Raw genomic sequence first — 17,260 nt, forward strand, 5'->3', positions numbered from 1 at the left:
TTTCTGTGATTCTCCTGCTGCGTACTTCCTCTCACAGCAACCTCGAGGTGTTATCTACAAACATTTCAACTTCTTTTAACCGCAAGCACGATTGTTAAGCACTTTCAGTGCTGTAACAAACTGTTTCGTCATGTTTTCCTTACAGTAACGAGCCAGAGTTTAAGTCTTTGCCCCTTCATGTTAATCTCTGTTATGTGACCAGTCTGAGCCAGGAGTCACTCGGCAGTTAACTGCTGGATTCTTAACTGACGCGACACACACACACACACACACACACACACACACACACACACACACACACCTACACACACACACACACACACACACACACACAAAAGCCCACCATGAACCTTTGGGATTTAGCTGGATTTTCAAAATAAAAGCCACAATAGGTAAAAGGAGCTTACGGCCGGCTTGAAGTCCGCTTAAAACTGTAAACTAATAAAAACGCTCTCTGTACATTTGAGCTCAGACAGTAAACAGTCAGTTTTTGCTCTGTAACTCTCATTTTCTTCATATTAAGTTAAGCTGGCAACGCAGTTTTAGCTCCCGGCTACACATCCGCCAATACAAAGCATTTCATCAGGCAGCAATCAAACCGCCAATGCTTCAGAAATTACATTTTCTAGTTTTTAAAACCACATCCTAAAACTTTCACCTCCTGGTTTACCACATTTGAAACTTGTAATCCTGCCAGCTTCCATCCTCTGAATGTCTTAAGTTTTTGATTTCTGCCTTTTTTGGGCCGAGATGAAGAAGAAGAAAACGTTAACAGGCCCCTCGGGTCGTGGTGAGGTTCCAGAAAATCTTTGCAAGAAATCTGCTCTAATCACTTACAAAGCTTGTTATAAACTCTCTGTTCTCTTCTCTGTTCATTTTGGAATCGTCTCGCGTTTATAGAGACAACTGGTCTGCAGTTTCTTAATGTTATGGCAACCCACAGTTACCAGATGAACTAATTAACCCTGATAAAGCAGATCCCTCAGACCATTTTTTAACATCTTTCAGCAATTTCTTTTGGTTCATAGTGTTGTTTTTCGAGCCAAGCAGGCGGCGGTTTTCATCAAGATGCTCTTAAAACACAAAGTCCAAGACCCAGAACCAAATGGCAGACAAAGTTAGCGACTAGCTGGTGAACAAGGTGAAGAATTTAGCAGCTTAAGAGCAAAAAACTTTTCCTCAGAAGATAAAGATGTTTTCACACGGCAGCCGTTTTCCTCCTGGTTGCAAGTCGATCAACAGCTTCCCAATCGATCACTCGTTAGCTGACGTTAGCATCCAACAACTTCCTAGCTGAAAATTAAAGACTGCTAAAACGTTTGCCATCCCATAAAAGAAATATATAATGTCAATGTTGTGTTTACAGCTCGATCCACTCCGAAAAAACAGCTGTAGCAGGTTTAAAGAAAAGCTTTTAAGAGCAGAGGCTCGAAATCTAGAGACACCGACAATATCTGACGCCTTGCCACAAACTTTTATACTTTCATGAACTTTCAAGAGCTCAGAATCTGCTCAAATCGTAGTATCACCAGAAAGGAATCCAGAACTGACTGCATGTCATTGTTTTGTTGACGAATGATACACACAGCAATGGACGGCGAGTTTCAAACACCTCTGGGAGAAGACAAGTTTGGACTCGGACAGGGCACATTCTCCGCGGGTGAATCACTTGGCTTTGCAGGAACGATTCCCCCTGCGAGGAGTCGACGCTCGGGTCTGAAAAGGTCACGAGGTAGATTGCGAGAGGTCTGACAGCAACGCATTAGCCATTTAGTCTGATTCAGGGGGTTGAAACAACATGACTACAGGCTGTCACACGCGTATAGATTCGGGTCAGTCAAGCAGAGTGTTGCCACAATATGCGCTGTCAAAACCAGGGCTCAGGTTTTCTACTTTAAGTGCCTCGCTCGGCTCAGCAACCGGCGGAAATAAATTTGTTCATACATGTCATGTAAACGAGGGCTTTAACAAAGATTTTCTCTGCACATTCCAGGATTTTTTTTTTTTTTTTTTTTATTATATTAATCTCTTGTCCTTTCCAAACCTTAACAATCTGCACACGGGGACTCAAATCCCCCTACAACAAAAAACCCCAACCATCCCGTGGTTTTGCAGAAGATACAGAGTAATGAGCAGCAAACAACTGATGTAATATAAAAGGCATCTAAAACAGCAGAGAAAAGCCCTGTGGATGAGTTCTTACCCCACCCCTGAACCTGACCTTTCCTGCTGGTAAAGGCAATATCCTGTGGTTGATCTCTTCGTCTCCCTCAACCAACAGAAAACAGATGTGGAGCTCACGGCCTACACACAGACCCGGGGCAGGGAGGAATCTACGTGGATGCAATTTGGGTTTTTTTTTTTTTGCCCTCAGAGAATCAAATAACTACAGCGGGATGAAGATACTGAAGCAAGAGTAGAGTAAAACCTACAAATTAACAGATTTACAGACAAGTAGCTGTGGTGGCAGGAGGAGGAGTGCAGCTGGTTAATAAATGAGTGAAGTGACAGAAAATTTAATCATAACAACTCTAATTATGAGTAAATCTTTAAAGTTAACAGGCAGAAATTATCCAAAAATATTACTTTGGTGAAAGAGAAAGTCACTCAAACATGTAGTGCTCGAGTAAAAGTCTTTAAATACATGATATCAAATAATGTTAGGTATTAAAAGTTAATTTGCAGAGATTTGTTAGCAGCCAAAGTTAAGCTAAGTTAAGTAAAGTTGTTTTGATAGAGATGGAAATCCCTGCAGAGTCAAACCGAAGTCGAGCGGCACGTGTGTGGATGAGAAACTGAGCATGTCATCCTCATGGTGGCGCTACAAATAAATCCACAGGATCTCAGGCGAACCTTGAACATCTGGATAAAATTTCACGGCAATCGATCCAAAAAAGTTTCCCAGATATTTTTTGGTTTTGGGAAAGAGCCGTGCTGCTAATGCTAACATGCTAAATGTGAGCATCTGCTGCTCAAAAACAGTCTTGAGTTGAAAACAGTCATGTGTTTATTGTTGACATAAAACAGCTGACTTAACACTAAACCCACCCTGTGACCATGCAACTGAGGTGTGTGTGTGTGTGTGTGTAAAAGTCACAGCTGTCACCGGTGCCACACTGAAGCCAGCTTCCTCTCTGAAGCATTTGGACCGGGTCATTCATCCTAAATGTGTTGTTAGCACTCACTCTCGACTGCTTCAGCTGTCAATAACCTCGGCAACTACTTAAGCAAGACTGGCCTCCATGTGTGTGTTTGTGTGTGTGTGTGTGTGTGTGTGTTCCTGTGCAGAACCACAGCGGATATGCCTACGAGCCAGTCTGTAAAGGTTTGGCCCAAATCGATGTTGGCATGTGCTTCACTCAGGTTTCACTGCGGTGAAACTTCCACATTGTTGCGGTGAACTCTCCCCGCTGCAGCCGGACTGCTCGCGGTAGTCGACAGTCTGCGGTTTGATCCCGGCCGGCCCGTGCGAGGCAGCTGCTGCTTACGTCCCCCGGCAGATCTCGGGGCCTTTGGTGACCGGAGGGAGGGGAGGGGACTTCCCTTGAAGTTTCTCGGGGGGGATGTCGGTTTATTGTGTGTGTTAGCGTTGGCTTGTGAAGTGTCAGTAGCAGCTGTTAGCGCATGTAACCAGGTGAGATCTCCTGGTAATTTGTCACCACGTCCACAACTGAGCTGACTGAAATCTGAAAATGCGACTTCTTCTCACCATTTTTTAGCCTTCTGTTCACACTAAATCCACATTTTCTGGCCCCACAGCGGAGCTTTTTCAGCCTCCACGGTGGTTTAAAACGTGGACGGTGGAGATTAACCCTTTGGAAAGAGTATGACCTGTGCCTGCTCAGACAGGTTGAGAGCTGTGAAGCAGTTAAGTGAAAAAAAAAACAACCTTCTGACACCTCTAACCCTCCAGAATTAGCATCATTATTTAGTACGTGCAACAAAAACTAACTCTTGCAATTACATTACTCTTTAATTCTTCTAAATCCTGAGTGTTAAAACACTTTAGAAGGTGATTGCGGAGACAGAAAAGAGGTTTAACTACAGCCGACAACTGAAAGAAGACATACAAACTGTTGAGATGTCTCCTCCAGAGCCACAGGCGACGTTATAAAACCGTTCCCTCCACCCGAGTAGCGCCATCAAGACATCATCTTTGACTTTCGGAAACACTCATCGACATTTCTCCACCATTTTCCGACATTTACAGATGAAAACAACCAGCAGATTGACTGAAAATTAACCTGCTTCTTTAACTTGTTTTCCAACTGCAGTTCGGTAGCTGTCACACGGCTCTCCACAACCAGAATGCGAATAACATGCATGTAAGACTTTCTGCTGTCTTCACCACCTTTTCGCCCTGGAATGCTTCGCTACGCTCCGACCACCTGTTGACACCCCGAGTTCACTCCGAGAGCAGCCTTCACTTTATCCAGTCTCGCATTTGAGACAGCCGGGGGCCCAAAGACGGCCCCGGCACGTACGACCGGCGCAGTTTTTCTTTTATTCACCCCACTTTCTCTCTGATGAGCTGATTACAAAACACGAGCAAACCTCATTTTGGCCTCGAGCCACTGCGCTGAGAAAAAAAAAGGGGGGGGAGAGAAAAGAGAGCTGGAGATGATGGCAGCAACAGACATGTTGTGTGGGGAGGAGGAGGAGGAGGAGGAGGAGGAGGTTTTTGCGGAGCTTGTTGCTAAAGACAACCACATGTCTCTATATCCAAGCTCAACTCTAACTCCGCGTCTCTTGTCTCCAGCTTCTATCAGAGAGGAGACTGTGGCCTGGCGCAGAGTCAGCACCATTTGGAATCTAATATCTGCCGTCGTATGGAAACGTAAGAAAAAGGAGCCCCGGCTTTATAGCTACGGGAGGGCCCGTAGTGTAAATCATAACTTACAAACCCACCACCCTCTCCTCCCTCCCAACACAAACCCCAAAGTCAGAAACACAAACAGACTCCCCTCTTTCTCTCTCTCTCTCTGTGGACGCTTGGCTGCAGTGCGTTGTCAGACCCCGATCTCTGCCTCTGCATCAGATTAGGGCCTGTGGCAAACAGCGCAGACAATACGCCATTGTCTGCGAGCCTCCGTCAGTTCATCTCTAAAGCTCGCAGCCGCATAGAAGAAGGCCTGTCGGGTGTTTGATGAGGAAGTGATAATGATGCGCTGAAGGGAAATCATTACCCCTCTGCAACACCGTCATGAATAAAACTTCTTATCTCACTGTCAACAAGCAACAAGATGTTTTATAAACATTGTTATTAGGCAAATTATTTATCATAAAGTAAGTGTTGTTTATAAACCCGTAGAGTTGCTTCATGCACAGCAGCTGCACATGATTTAGAGATATTATAAACATCAGCAGATCGTCTTACCGATCCTTCTCCTCCTGACGGGCTGATTCGACCAAACCGTCCCAGAATATTTAAAATAATAATCAAAAGTGCATCTTAAAATTGCCTATTTATTCATTTGAACATCGCAGTCACTGAGAGGTTCATTACATGTGTTACAAGAAGAATGTAAAAGATTTTAACTCGCAGGTAGATATAATATTATCAATGAATCATTTAATCTGTGACGTCTTCGCAACAATCAATCAGAACCCAAAGATTCTTCGTTTACTGTCATAAATGATAAAATAAAAGCAGCAAATCCTCGCGTTTAACAACTGGAACGAGCAAATGTTCGACATCTTTTTCTGCAGCAGGATATCGAACCCCAAACTTCTCCAGCTGACACTTCGCTTTGCATGAACGTGACGAGTGTTGTAAAGCGTTCTGAGCGACGTGTCGACTGGAGTCCATTTATCAGAAATGCTGCAGATTTAATTGCAGAATCAGAAATCAGAAATGCTGCAGATTTAATTCCTGCTTATTGACTAATCGATGAATCTACCAAAGTCCACGGTGACGTTGACAAATGTCTTGTTTTGTCTGAGCAAGAGTCCACGACCATGAGATGTTCGACATCTTTTTCTGCAGCAGGATATCGAACCCCAAACTTCTCCAGCTGACACTTCGCTTTGCATGAACGTGACGAGTGTTGTAAAGCGTTCTGAGCGACGTGTCGACTGGAGTACATTTATCAGAAATGCTGCAGATTTAATTCCTGCTTATTGACTAATCGATGAATCTACCAAAGTCCACGGTGACGCTGACAATTGTCTTGTTTTGTCTGAGCAAGAGCATGAGATACCTCATTCATCATCATGGACGACTAAAGAAACCAGCAGTCTCACATAATTGAGACGCTGGAACTCGAGAAATGAACTGGAATTATTTATTTATCTTAATTAAGAACAATTCATCATCATGTTCCGGTCGACTGACTCATGGTTCACTGTCTGGTCACTGCAGCTCTGAATGTGTGATGTGAGAGGAAAATGTCAGAATAAAAACTTTGCTTTCTGATTCAGAAATTCAGAATTGGTCAACGACAACAACGACGACAACGACAACGACAACGAGTGGGGCTTCACCTTCACACTGACTGTTTGTGTTAAAAGTAACGGCAGAAACACAACAACACGTCACTCTCCATTGTCCGGAGAGTTTATCTTGTGTGGAGATAATGAAATTAGCTTCCCCATCCCCCCCCCCCTCCTACAAATGAGGTGACCTCTGGTGACCTGGGCCGGGTTCCCCCAGAAGACCCCGGAGCTACGAGCACTATTGTTCCTTTGTAAGCCTGATAGACAATGATGATGTTACTGCCCCAACGCTTTGGGGAAATTGGGTTTCCGATGAGTCAGTGTGTGTGTGCTGAGCTGAGGAGTCGGGCCGGGCCGGGCCGGGCCGGGATGGGAAGATCTGTGCGCTGCGTAGCCGATCGATGACACATCGTGCATCACGCAGAGAGCGCTGTGTACAAACTGATCTGTTGGAGTTTTCCTCCATTTTGGAGAATCTGGAGCTTCTTCTTCTTCTTCTTCTTCTTCTTCTTCTTCTTCTTCTTCTTCTTCTTCTTCTTCTGCAGTCATGAGGACGGTTGTTGTTTCTGTTTCAGACTACCGGGAGCTCCTCCTGTGATTGATGAGGTCAACCCGTCTGTAATGAGCTTGTGAGTTATTTCGAACACGGCTTGTTAAATGCACATCAGGCTGCGTCGCCGTGTGTTTTCAGAGGCCCTACAGTGTGAACGGGCTCTTTTGAAGGCAGCCGTGGAGCAGCGTGACCTCACGTTCTGTTCTGGGCTTCGAGTGCCCACTCTGCTCTAGTGTAAGGAGGCGAAGGGAGAAGCAGGCGAGACCCAGATATGATGTGAGCCTATTTAACCTCACACACTTGAGGGAGAAAGGACAGGACGCTTTCGAGGGGGAGGAGTGAAACAACGGGTGTTAAAACAAGCGGGGATTGTCCTGCGGCCGAGGATCCAGTGAAGGGCTCTACACATGAATGTAAGCAGCCATCTCCCACTTTTCTCCTCCATCTGAAGTGCAGGCCCGACTGTGGAGGACGGCGGCGGTATCGCTCAACACGTCTCTGCCTTTTACAGCCCTCTGAACGGCCATTAAAGTCTCATCAATTCATCCCCGAGCATGAGGAAGTCTCAGGCCTCCTCTGAGGAGCTCCAGGACGCCGTGACAGCCGCTCCCACTCCGACCACTGCTGACAGACTCTCAAATTTTAATTTTACAAAGTAAATTATTGAGTAAAAGTAGCAAACATTTGCTGATTACAGACGCTCCGTTGTGACCGCCATGCAGCTTTAACAGTTTAATGTTGATCAGACAAAATAAACAAATCTGGATTAAAACGATTAGTCTGTTAATCGATCAATCAAATAATAAAGAGTCTCTTTTTTCAGCTTCTCAATTGTGAAGATATCCTGCGTTTTCTGTGTCATCTGTGCGTTATTTCCTTTTTTAACTCAGTTTATTGGCATTTTGGATGCACTGGATGTTAAATGAGCAAATCTGAATTTTCCATTTATTTCTGTGAAGTTGTGACTGAAACAACACAAACAAATTAATAAATAAGAAAGCAAGAAAACCACGCAGCACCTTGTCATGCACCTCATACCGCTCTCCCTCCCCTGGTTGCTGTCTGCATCTGTCACGATCCAATAAAAGGCAAAAATGCCCCAAAAACAATCTCTTTAAATTGAAAGTAATCATCAGCTGTCATCTCAGTTAATGTAAAACTCTTTGTCTTACATTATGTTTAGAAAGTAACGGTGTGTTAGTGTCTCGTATCTGCAGAGTGTCTTATTTTCTCACTTTGTTGCTGCTCGGGACGCTTTACAACCCAACATGTGTCTGTTTAAGACTCAACAATCAACTGGTGCGTTCAGGAACAGCTGGGACAAATCCTACCGATTCTACCTTTTAACTTTAATAGTCTTTGAATTCTATTAATATGACCTGAGAGTGACATCAGTTAGCTTTTTATGTTGCCTGTACTTTATTACTCTTACTTCGAGAAAAGAAGTTTGTGACTCTTGACTCCGGAGCGTTCAGCAGCAGGTCAGAGGTTTACTCTCTGCTTCAGGGAAAAAGCAGCAGCTCCTCTTCATCCCCAGCCACTAAATTCCAGTGCAAACATTTCTCAGCCGAAACCGCCGAGGCCTCAGAATCACCCCCACCCGCCCGCCCGCTCATCCACCCGCGGCCCGTTTTCTTACGGCTGCCATCGCGAGGTGACAGGCGGCTGAATGGCTTCATCGGTACAGTACAGAGTCTCCGCTCGGTTTAAAGCATTCTCTCCTCTTTTTCAACTTTTTGGGTTTACTCAGCAGGAGTGGGTGGTTGTGGTGGAGGAGGGTGGTGGTGGTGGTGGGGTGCTCCTCCTCCCCCCTCCTCCTCCTCCTCAGAGTCACTCAGACTTCACCCTCTTCACCCTCCAACCCTCCTCTCTGTCCCCTGTACGCTAGACTTCATCGGTATTTGCTTTCAAAAAAAGCTGCACCCCCTCCTCCTCCTCCTCCACCTCCTCCACCTCCTCCTCCTTGGTCTTTACCTCTCTAACACACACACACACACACACACACACACACACACACACGCACACACACAGTCACTCCTTTTCCAGTATTTGGTTCATTAAATTTTCTGCAGACTTCCAGAAAAGAAGCAGAGAAAAAGGAGACAACAAAAAAAGAGGAACCAGATCAATAAAGTGGGGCCTGTGCACAGAGGCGATGTGTGAAGACGGAGGAGGAGGAGGAGGAGGAGGAGGAGGAGGTGGTGGTGGAGGGGGAGCTACAGCGGCGGACATACAACAGGGGCAGGGCTGTGGAGATGAAAGTGACATGGCCACTATGGGTCCCTGAACGCTAGCAGAGCGGAGCCCCCGAAAACTGAGGCTGAATGAGCTGAATAGGCTCATCCATTCTTCGCTCCTTTCACTCTCCGTAGGCCCTAACTGTTGGAACTCTCCATTCCTCACAATGGAGCAAATGCACTAAAACTTTTTCTTTTTTTTTTCTCATGCAAATCACCTCAGCAGCCCTGACCGGGGTTGTCATCATGTGAAGCGGAAAAAACACACATGCACACACTCAAGATCACCAGCGCTGCTGTGCATTTCTTCAAAACTTCTTCTTCTTCTTCTTCTTTTATTTATATTGCTCTTCTTCTTTTTTCCCAAAACTTTTCTGGGTCTGTTTCTCATCAGCATGCTCTCAAAAAAAAGAAGGGGGTCCGTTTGATTTTAAAATGTGGAATTATATGGGAAGAAAAAGAAATGAGGGGGCCTTAAAGAAAACAGCTTGTTCTCAGTGATATGTAGGCCGAAAAACAAGCAACCAACAACCCCAAAAAAAAAAAAAAAAAGTGGGACTCATAAGTCCACACATGAGTTTGGAGATCATTAGCAGCGCCTGTTAGATAGGAGGAAAAGCCAACAGCAAATATAGCTGCCTAAGGGCCCCACAAAGGCGTCAAGTGTTTGTTGACCGCTCAGGCTGGAGAGCAAACAGCAAACTTTCAATCTTTCAACAATAAGTACACATCTCCCACAGTCCTGTCACAGTGGATGTGTCCACGCTGCTGCTGCTGCTGCTGATGTGCTGCTGAGCTGCTCACACTCTCTGTTTGTTTCTTTGCTTTGTTGCATTAAGAGATTAAAAACAGTGAAGTGAGGAGTGAAGAGAGTGTGTGTGTGTGTCAGTGGAGTTATTTTAATTAAAAAGACAAATAAAAAACAGTGAAAAGTGTTTTTTTTCCCTCAATGATGGAAAGTTCAGTTTAAAAGTCACATTTGCAGGATGTTTAATTAGATTTTTATCTGAGATTTAACCGTTAAAACAGCCTCGGTAAACAGCTGAACACAAGTAAGTTTGTGTTGAAGCATAAAAAGCTACACAAAATAATAATAATTGGGGGATTGGCGCCGAGGGTTCTGTTCGCATCTCTTCCCATATGGATCAAGTTGCAAGCCCGAGATTTTTTGGATTCCTGAGTCAGATAAGTTCAAAGTGCAAATGAGATGTGAAGCTGCCCTGAGCCTCATCTGCCGCTGACACGCAGGGCAGCAGAGAGAAACCCAGCAGCAGGGAAACTCTTTCAACCCGAACAGAAGACGTAACAGAACCGAACAGAACAAAAACCTCACAGCGGCGTCTCTCCGTCAGCATCACCACAAAACTTTCTTACCTTCTCTGCGCGTCTTTTCCACTTGGAAGCCGAGGCTCTCCCACTCTCTCTCCCTCTCTTTCTCTCTCGTTCTCTTCTTGTCCGAGGTAAAACTTTGCCTGGAGTCTGATTCCCGTAAAACTAGGAGTGAACTGGCACCGCGCGTAAACAAGCCTCTCCGGACTTGACGCGAAACTCCATGAAAAAGAAAAAAAGTTTCGGAGACGCTCAAACGCTAAAAAAAGTTTTTGCACGGCATTACCTCCTCCTCCTCTTCCACCTCCGCCTCCAAACCCCTCGTCTTGTCCCGGAGAGCGACTCTCAGTGCGGAGCAGAAGTCGACTCGAACTTTTTCTTACAATCCATCTTCTCCCCTGAGGTGCGCTCTCGGGTCGTGCGTGCTTCTGCGCATGGTGCGTAAAAAGGAAAGAAAAAAAGACGCTTTGTTTCTGTTTTCCTGCGTAAAAGTTTGGAAGTGAGCGGCGGTTTGGCTTTTCAGTCTGCAGCAGAGACATGCGGTGGTGTTGAGATCTTCAGGCTGCTGATCTGTTTTCAATCCGACCCCCCTCCTTCTTTCTCCTTCCTCCCCCCCCGCTCTTTCTCTCCACCATCTCCTCCTCTCTCTCTCACTCCCCTCGCTCCCTGGTGAGTTGGGCCATTTGCTGCACCAGATGGGCCGGGCTAACTCTATCCAGCAGTTGTAGACGAGAGAGGAGGAGGAGGAGGAGGAGGAGGAGGGGGGGAAAAGTTAGATAAAGTTTCATTTATTGTTCGATTTTTCACGGGTTTAACAGTTAAGAATGCGTAATCGCAGCCAGAGTTTTTATAAGTCACACTTGAAGCGCACACATTTTTGTTGCATCAGTTGTTGCAGTTGCAAATGCTGCAGAAGCTTTTGTTTCATCAAGTTTCCTGCAGCTGGACACCAAAAAAAAAAAAAAAAGACTTCTTGCAGCTCTAATTGTGCTTTTTTTTTTTCTCCTTCAGTTCTCCAGGAGCAGTGATTCTGTGAGTGGGTGGACAGATAATCAGGGCTTTTCTAAGATCTTGAACAAACCAAACTCACATTCATCAACAAAATACACCCAGACCCTGTAGTTATGTAGTTTTAAAGGTTGCTGGTTTAAAAAAAAGAAAAAAAAAAGAAAAGTCGTCAGCAAACAAACTTCATAATTCATGCTTTGTTTATTCCCATCCTGCCCTTTTTTTTTTTTTTTCATCTTAGCTGGAACCTTTTATTCAGCCGTGCAGCGTTTGCAGCAGGCGGTGATATGTTGCGGGACAAACAGCATTTATTATGTGATTCATGTGTAATTCACCTCCAGTAACCCTGTCCGTGCCGGTGCATCCCAGCGACCTGTCACTGTGTTTTTTTTTTATTTATTGTGATTCTCCAGGAAAGTGAAGATGTGGGAGTAAAAGAGGAAAGAAGAAAATGATCCTCCCTTTTTGTTCTGAGCGCTGAGTGTGTGTGATGTGATTTTATTATTGAGGAATGTGCAACACAAGAGCACAAAAGTGAAGTGATGGGGGGGTTTTAAAAATAGACGTGGACACAGTGCAGTCCTGTCAGGATCAGATGATAAAGCTGGACCCTCCTTTAACATCTTTATCACGGACATTTATCGTGTTCTTCTGCTGAATTAACATAAAACAGATGATTCACGGCGAGGCTGAAGCTTTTTGTCAGGTGATGTAATAATGCAAACGTGCTTCAACAGAGCAGAAATGTCTGTATGTGGCTTTAGAAATGTTATGTATACATGAATATCTGTTTAATTCCTGCACCACTCCTTTAAAATGCTGTAATAACACATTCACTGTGACTCTAATGAATTCAGCACACACGTACAAGTCAACTCACAGACGTCTTGTGAGTTCTTCCCAAAGACTTCCCAGCATGCATTGTGTGAGAGGTGAAACTCTTCTTTTTAATACAAGAAGAAGAAAACATGTTTTTGGAAACACTTTCAGACATTTTGAGAGATTTTTTTCACAATAACATAAAAAAAAAGGAACCAGGATAAAGGTCAGTGTTGAAGTCAGTCGTTATCAAACTCCTACACTTTATAAAATCATTGCTCATTGGCTAATGTAATGTCTTTATGCAAACACTAGAAGAAAGTGAAGAAATCAAATCTAATTGTAAAGATCGTCGGTGTCGTTGATTCAACTTAATATCTAAAATAAACTGAAGTTTTAAAACTTTAAATTGTGGTTTACAAAGAAAGAAAACTCAAAAGAGGAATTTAAACAATCAGCGACTTAAACTTTTAGGTTGAAACAACCCAGAATGATTTACAGGACACAAGATATAAATGAAGACAAATCATTGCTGCAGCCAAACATAGAATATTTAACGTGTATCTTAACCAAGTAAATTAAAGTTAAAGATGTTTCACACAGAAACACAGTAAATAAATAAAACGACCTGCAGTAAACACACAGTTTCTTACAGATCATTCAAGATACTGAAGATGATTTAAAAATGTCCCTTTTCATTAATTCACTACATTTAAACGTGAAGTCCTCTGGTTTGGTTCTGCTCTTTCATTTATTATCATATGAAGTATGATATTAAAACCCTTTTATAAGTTAAACCATCAAAAGTTCTAATTTCACACAGTAAACGGCATCACAGTCGAGCAGCTCTTCATTTGGTGCCACAACAAATTTAGCGACTTTTTGACTTGTGATTGGTTTACGAACACATAAGACACTTAATTAATCAGTGTAATTGTACTGAACCATATTTTCCAGAACACCATAATTCCATTTTATGTGACACACATTTATTTATTTATTTGACAACTTTAACAGCTATTTATCCCGTCCTCTCGCTGCTGGTCTCGTTGGCTCCTGTAGGTCATGTAGAGGCATTGGAATTGAATTAATAACCAGTTAACAGTTACTGTAGTGCTTTTAAACAATGTGAAACCATCACAGCTGTATTTAAAGTTAAAGATGAGTTTTTTAAGTCTCATGGTCAAATAACAAAGCTTTGAGATTGCAGGTCAGAATTGTCAGTTTTTGACGAGTTGAGACACAAAAATCTATTTTCTTTACTATTTCTTACAAATGAACCTTTAACGTTTTATTTAGGTCTTAATTGTGTTCCTGTGTGAGACATTTCTTTCATTCTTTTGTCTTGTATTCATTTGCAAACAATTAGATAAATGAGAGAAAGAAATTCTCTCTCATTGTCAGCTCGTTCAGGAGCAGCCGATGACTCAAAGTCCTCAGAATGAGGCTGTTTCCCTTCACGGCCTCTGGACTCAATCAGTCACTCTCTCATTGTGCTCGCTCGTCTTTGTGTTCGGCCTCCTTGTGTTGTGTTTTTTGCACACACATGCACAGAATGAGTCCTAGAATCAGTTTGTAATCTGCCCGGACTTTTAAACACGGGAGAATCACATGTGAAGTGCACACAGATTGCTTCATGGTCTCCGTGTGAGACAGCAGTTCAGACAGAAAAAAGAGGAGGATGGAGGTGGAGGATGGAAAAGCTCCTGACTCACACAGGGATTGTCTGTGTGAGGGCTGGAGGTGCTGCCACCTATTGTCTCCGCTCTGCGCCTGCATCATGCCTGAGTGCCCACTCTCAAAACACGCCTGTGCACATGAGCGACCTCTGCGCCTCTGAGCCTGTGCACGTCCTCAAAAGAGGGTGAATGCCAGTGTCAGGCTCGCTGGCCTTCTCCGCCGAGCTCGCACGGGCTTACAGGCAGGAATTTTAATGAGCGTGTTCTGATTGGAAAAAGAAGAATGTAACTTGCAGAGAGCTCTGACAGTAAAGCTGCCGGTGCCAGAGATGTGAGGTTTGATAGGGAAGAGCGTAAGATTATGGTTTGATCATGTTACCTCATACATTCTTGTGCGATAACATCTGCGGCCTGCGATGGCGCGGCTCGTTATTTCACCCCCAAAATGTTTATGAGGTACATGTTGTTGAAATGAAGTCAGCACTCATGTTCCTGGATAATCAAAAGCAAATTTAAATATGATGTTGTGGTCGACATCTCGCTTACAGGATCAACTGCTGGAAGGTTATCGATCATTTATGGAGTTTAATAATTGAAGAGTACACAGCCTCATGAAGCTCGACGGCGGAAATGTTAATTCTTTTAAACTGTTTTTGATGCACAAGAGATTTTAACACATTGATCGTGTCTAAATCTGCAGATACTGGGTGAGGGAAAGAAGAGAGTATCTCAAATTATTCGTCATTTAAAGTAACTTAAAGTCATACTTGAGTAAAAGTAAAGGTCTTGGGTTCAAATATACTTTGGTAAATATTAAAAGTCATCCTGTGAGAGAGTCTGAACTCAATTTTCATTCACCGCCGTATCGTCCGTATGAAAAGTACTTCAGTAAAAATCTGAGAGTATCTGATATTAAATGTACTTAAGTATGAAAAGTACAAGTAAGAGTAGATTAAAAATATATATTTTTGTATGTATTGATCTGGTATTCAATATGCTTTGATGACCAGAAAGTGTTTTTGTTATTTTAAATCTAGTTAAAGATAAAATATATGAATTAAAAGTGTGTTACTCTGGCTGTCATGCAGCGTGCAATATGTGAAGTAATAAATCTAGGGGAGTAAAACATTCATGGATGGAGTGGAAGTAAATAAAGTAGCGAAAAATGGAAATTATACCAAAATTACACTCAAACACAGTACTTGTGTAAATATACTTAGTTACTAGAGGTGGCAAAGGTGCACACGCTGTTTACTCAAGTAGAAGTACAGATGAAGAGTAAACAAAAAGACAAAGTACTGATTCAAAAAAATTATAATTCCCCTCAAATGCATTCAAAGTAAGTTATGAGCCTGTTTTGGAAATGTAGGGAGGAAAAGTACAGTAACAAAGTATTTATACTTTGTTACTGTAGTATTTATACTTCGCTACTTCCCGTTTTGTTTTATTCATTATATACATAAAATCTGTGACATGTGTTGAATGTTGTTGTCACGATGTGAGCTGAACTCTGTAGTGAGACAGTGTTGGTCTGAATGAGCCATTAGTTTAATATTCACAGAGCTCCAAATCACAAATTTCCCCCCTCGGAGGTGAAAACACACAAAACACTCTCTATGTTTAGACTCAATAAAGCAGAGCTGACTTCACTCACCTCCCTGTGGAGCGGGTGAGGGAGGTGAGGGAGGTGAGGAAGGTGAGGTAGCCCTCTGCTGGAGCACAGTAGAGACTTTGTCCTCTTATCTGATCGTCGCCGGGCTCCTGACGGTCTATTCAAACACACTCTGAGGCCTCCACAGCGCCGCACTGTTTTCTCAACCTGCCCCTGAGTCTTTAAGACAGGTAGGGAGCTTCGGGTTGTGTTCAGGCGGCAGAAATAAAAAAGCAAAAGTCAAGTTTATTCAACATTTTACCAGGAATGTTCCCGTTACAAGGGAGGCGAGCCGAGACAGCAGCGTAGCATAAACTTAAACAATGTCAATTTATCAGCTGTGCAATCAAACAATCAGGTTTAAAGGTGCAGTATGTAGTTTTAGGGGAGATATTTTTATCAGAACTGACTGATTAATTTTCACGACTGAATAAACAATTAAAGGACCAGGACAACAAATCTCACGCTGTTTAACGGTTTATATTTGCCGGATTGTATTTATCTTCAGACGCCGTTCACAGGACCTGTTTCCCTCTTGAGGATAACTTGTTTATACAGCTCTGGAAATACATTAAGCAAGAAATATTTCTGAACTTGTCTTATTACATAATTGATGTTGTTAATATTATCTGAGATCAGAGAAGACGAGGATGTAAAACACGTAAAACCTTCAATCATATTTTTCTTCTACAAATTATGGTTTCCAACCTTTTTGAATTGTGACCCTTCAAAATAAAGTCCTGTCTTGTTGTTGGAGTCACCACAGGTAACTAATGTGGACGTTCAGTTGTGAGTTCAACCAAAAAGTAGTTTTTCCTTTTCAGATTGTCTCATTTGAAGCATAATTAGCATCTTCAGAAGGAGAAAGTTGTCAGTATTTCATCCCCAGAAAAAGCAAAAAGTAGCAACAAATCTGAAAACTATTATTAATGTGTCTGCTGACCCCTTTATTATATTTTTCAAAGTATATGTACTCAGATAAACAAACTTATTCAGTTGACACTAAATGCACTCAGTCGATCTGTCAGTCTGAAGCGGTGGCATGTATTTCTTTGAGAATGCTGCCCTCTCGTGGTCTGCTGAGACATTGCAGCTTGTTTGGCACCAACATCACGTTGTTGACCACATCAATTAAAGTTTACTCACAGTTTAAACAGCGTATTACAGCCAACACTGATTTTTATGAACATGTCATCAAAGCCTCTGACTGGACCTGAATTCTTGATTCTGGTGCTTCAGTCCTAAACTCTGATCGTTCCCTCCAGCAGCTCCAACACGCTTCATGAATATCATCCAATCAAAGAAACGTGGTGCAGTAACTACAAAAGATATTCTGCAACAACTTCAACAAAAATACTCAATTACAAATAAAAGTCCTGCATGCACAATCTTTTTTAAAGGTGCAAAGACATTTTAATCAGAAGATAAAGATGATTTTTTATTCCTGAACAAACTGAATAAAGGTTTTACTTTGTTTATATGTGGCGGACCCTGCCACCTTTCTAGCGTCAAACTGTGTTCTGGGACCTTATTTTCCTGAGAACAGCTC

General features: G+C 42.9%; 1 protein-coding gene across 1 annotated transcript in view; it reads right to left on the reverse strand.

Moving 5' to 3' along the window:
• Positions 1 to 11,134, reverse strand: part of gli2a (GLI family zinc finger 2a) — an 84,565-nt gene extending 73,431 nt beyond the window's left edge. The window contains exon 1 of the mRNA XM_030429334.1: positions 10,600 to 11,134. The gene's annotated coding sequence lies outside the window, so the exon portion shown is untranslated. The remainder of the gene's footprint in view (positions 1 to 10,599) is intronic.
• Between the last annotated feature and the right edge of the window lie 6,126 nt (positions 11,135 to 17,260).

Source organism: Sparus aurata, chromosome 9, assembly GCF_900880675.1.
Source record: "Sparus aurata chromosome 9, fSpaAur1.1, whole genome shotgun sequence".
Lineage (NCBI taxonomy): Eukaryota > Metazoa > Chordata > Actinopteri > Spariformes > Sparidae > Sparus > Sparus aurata.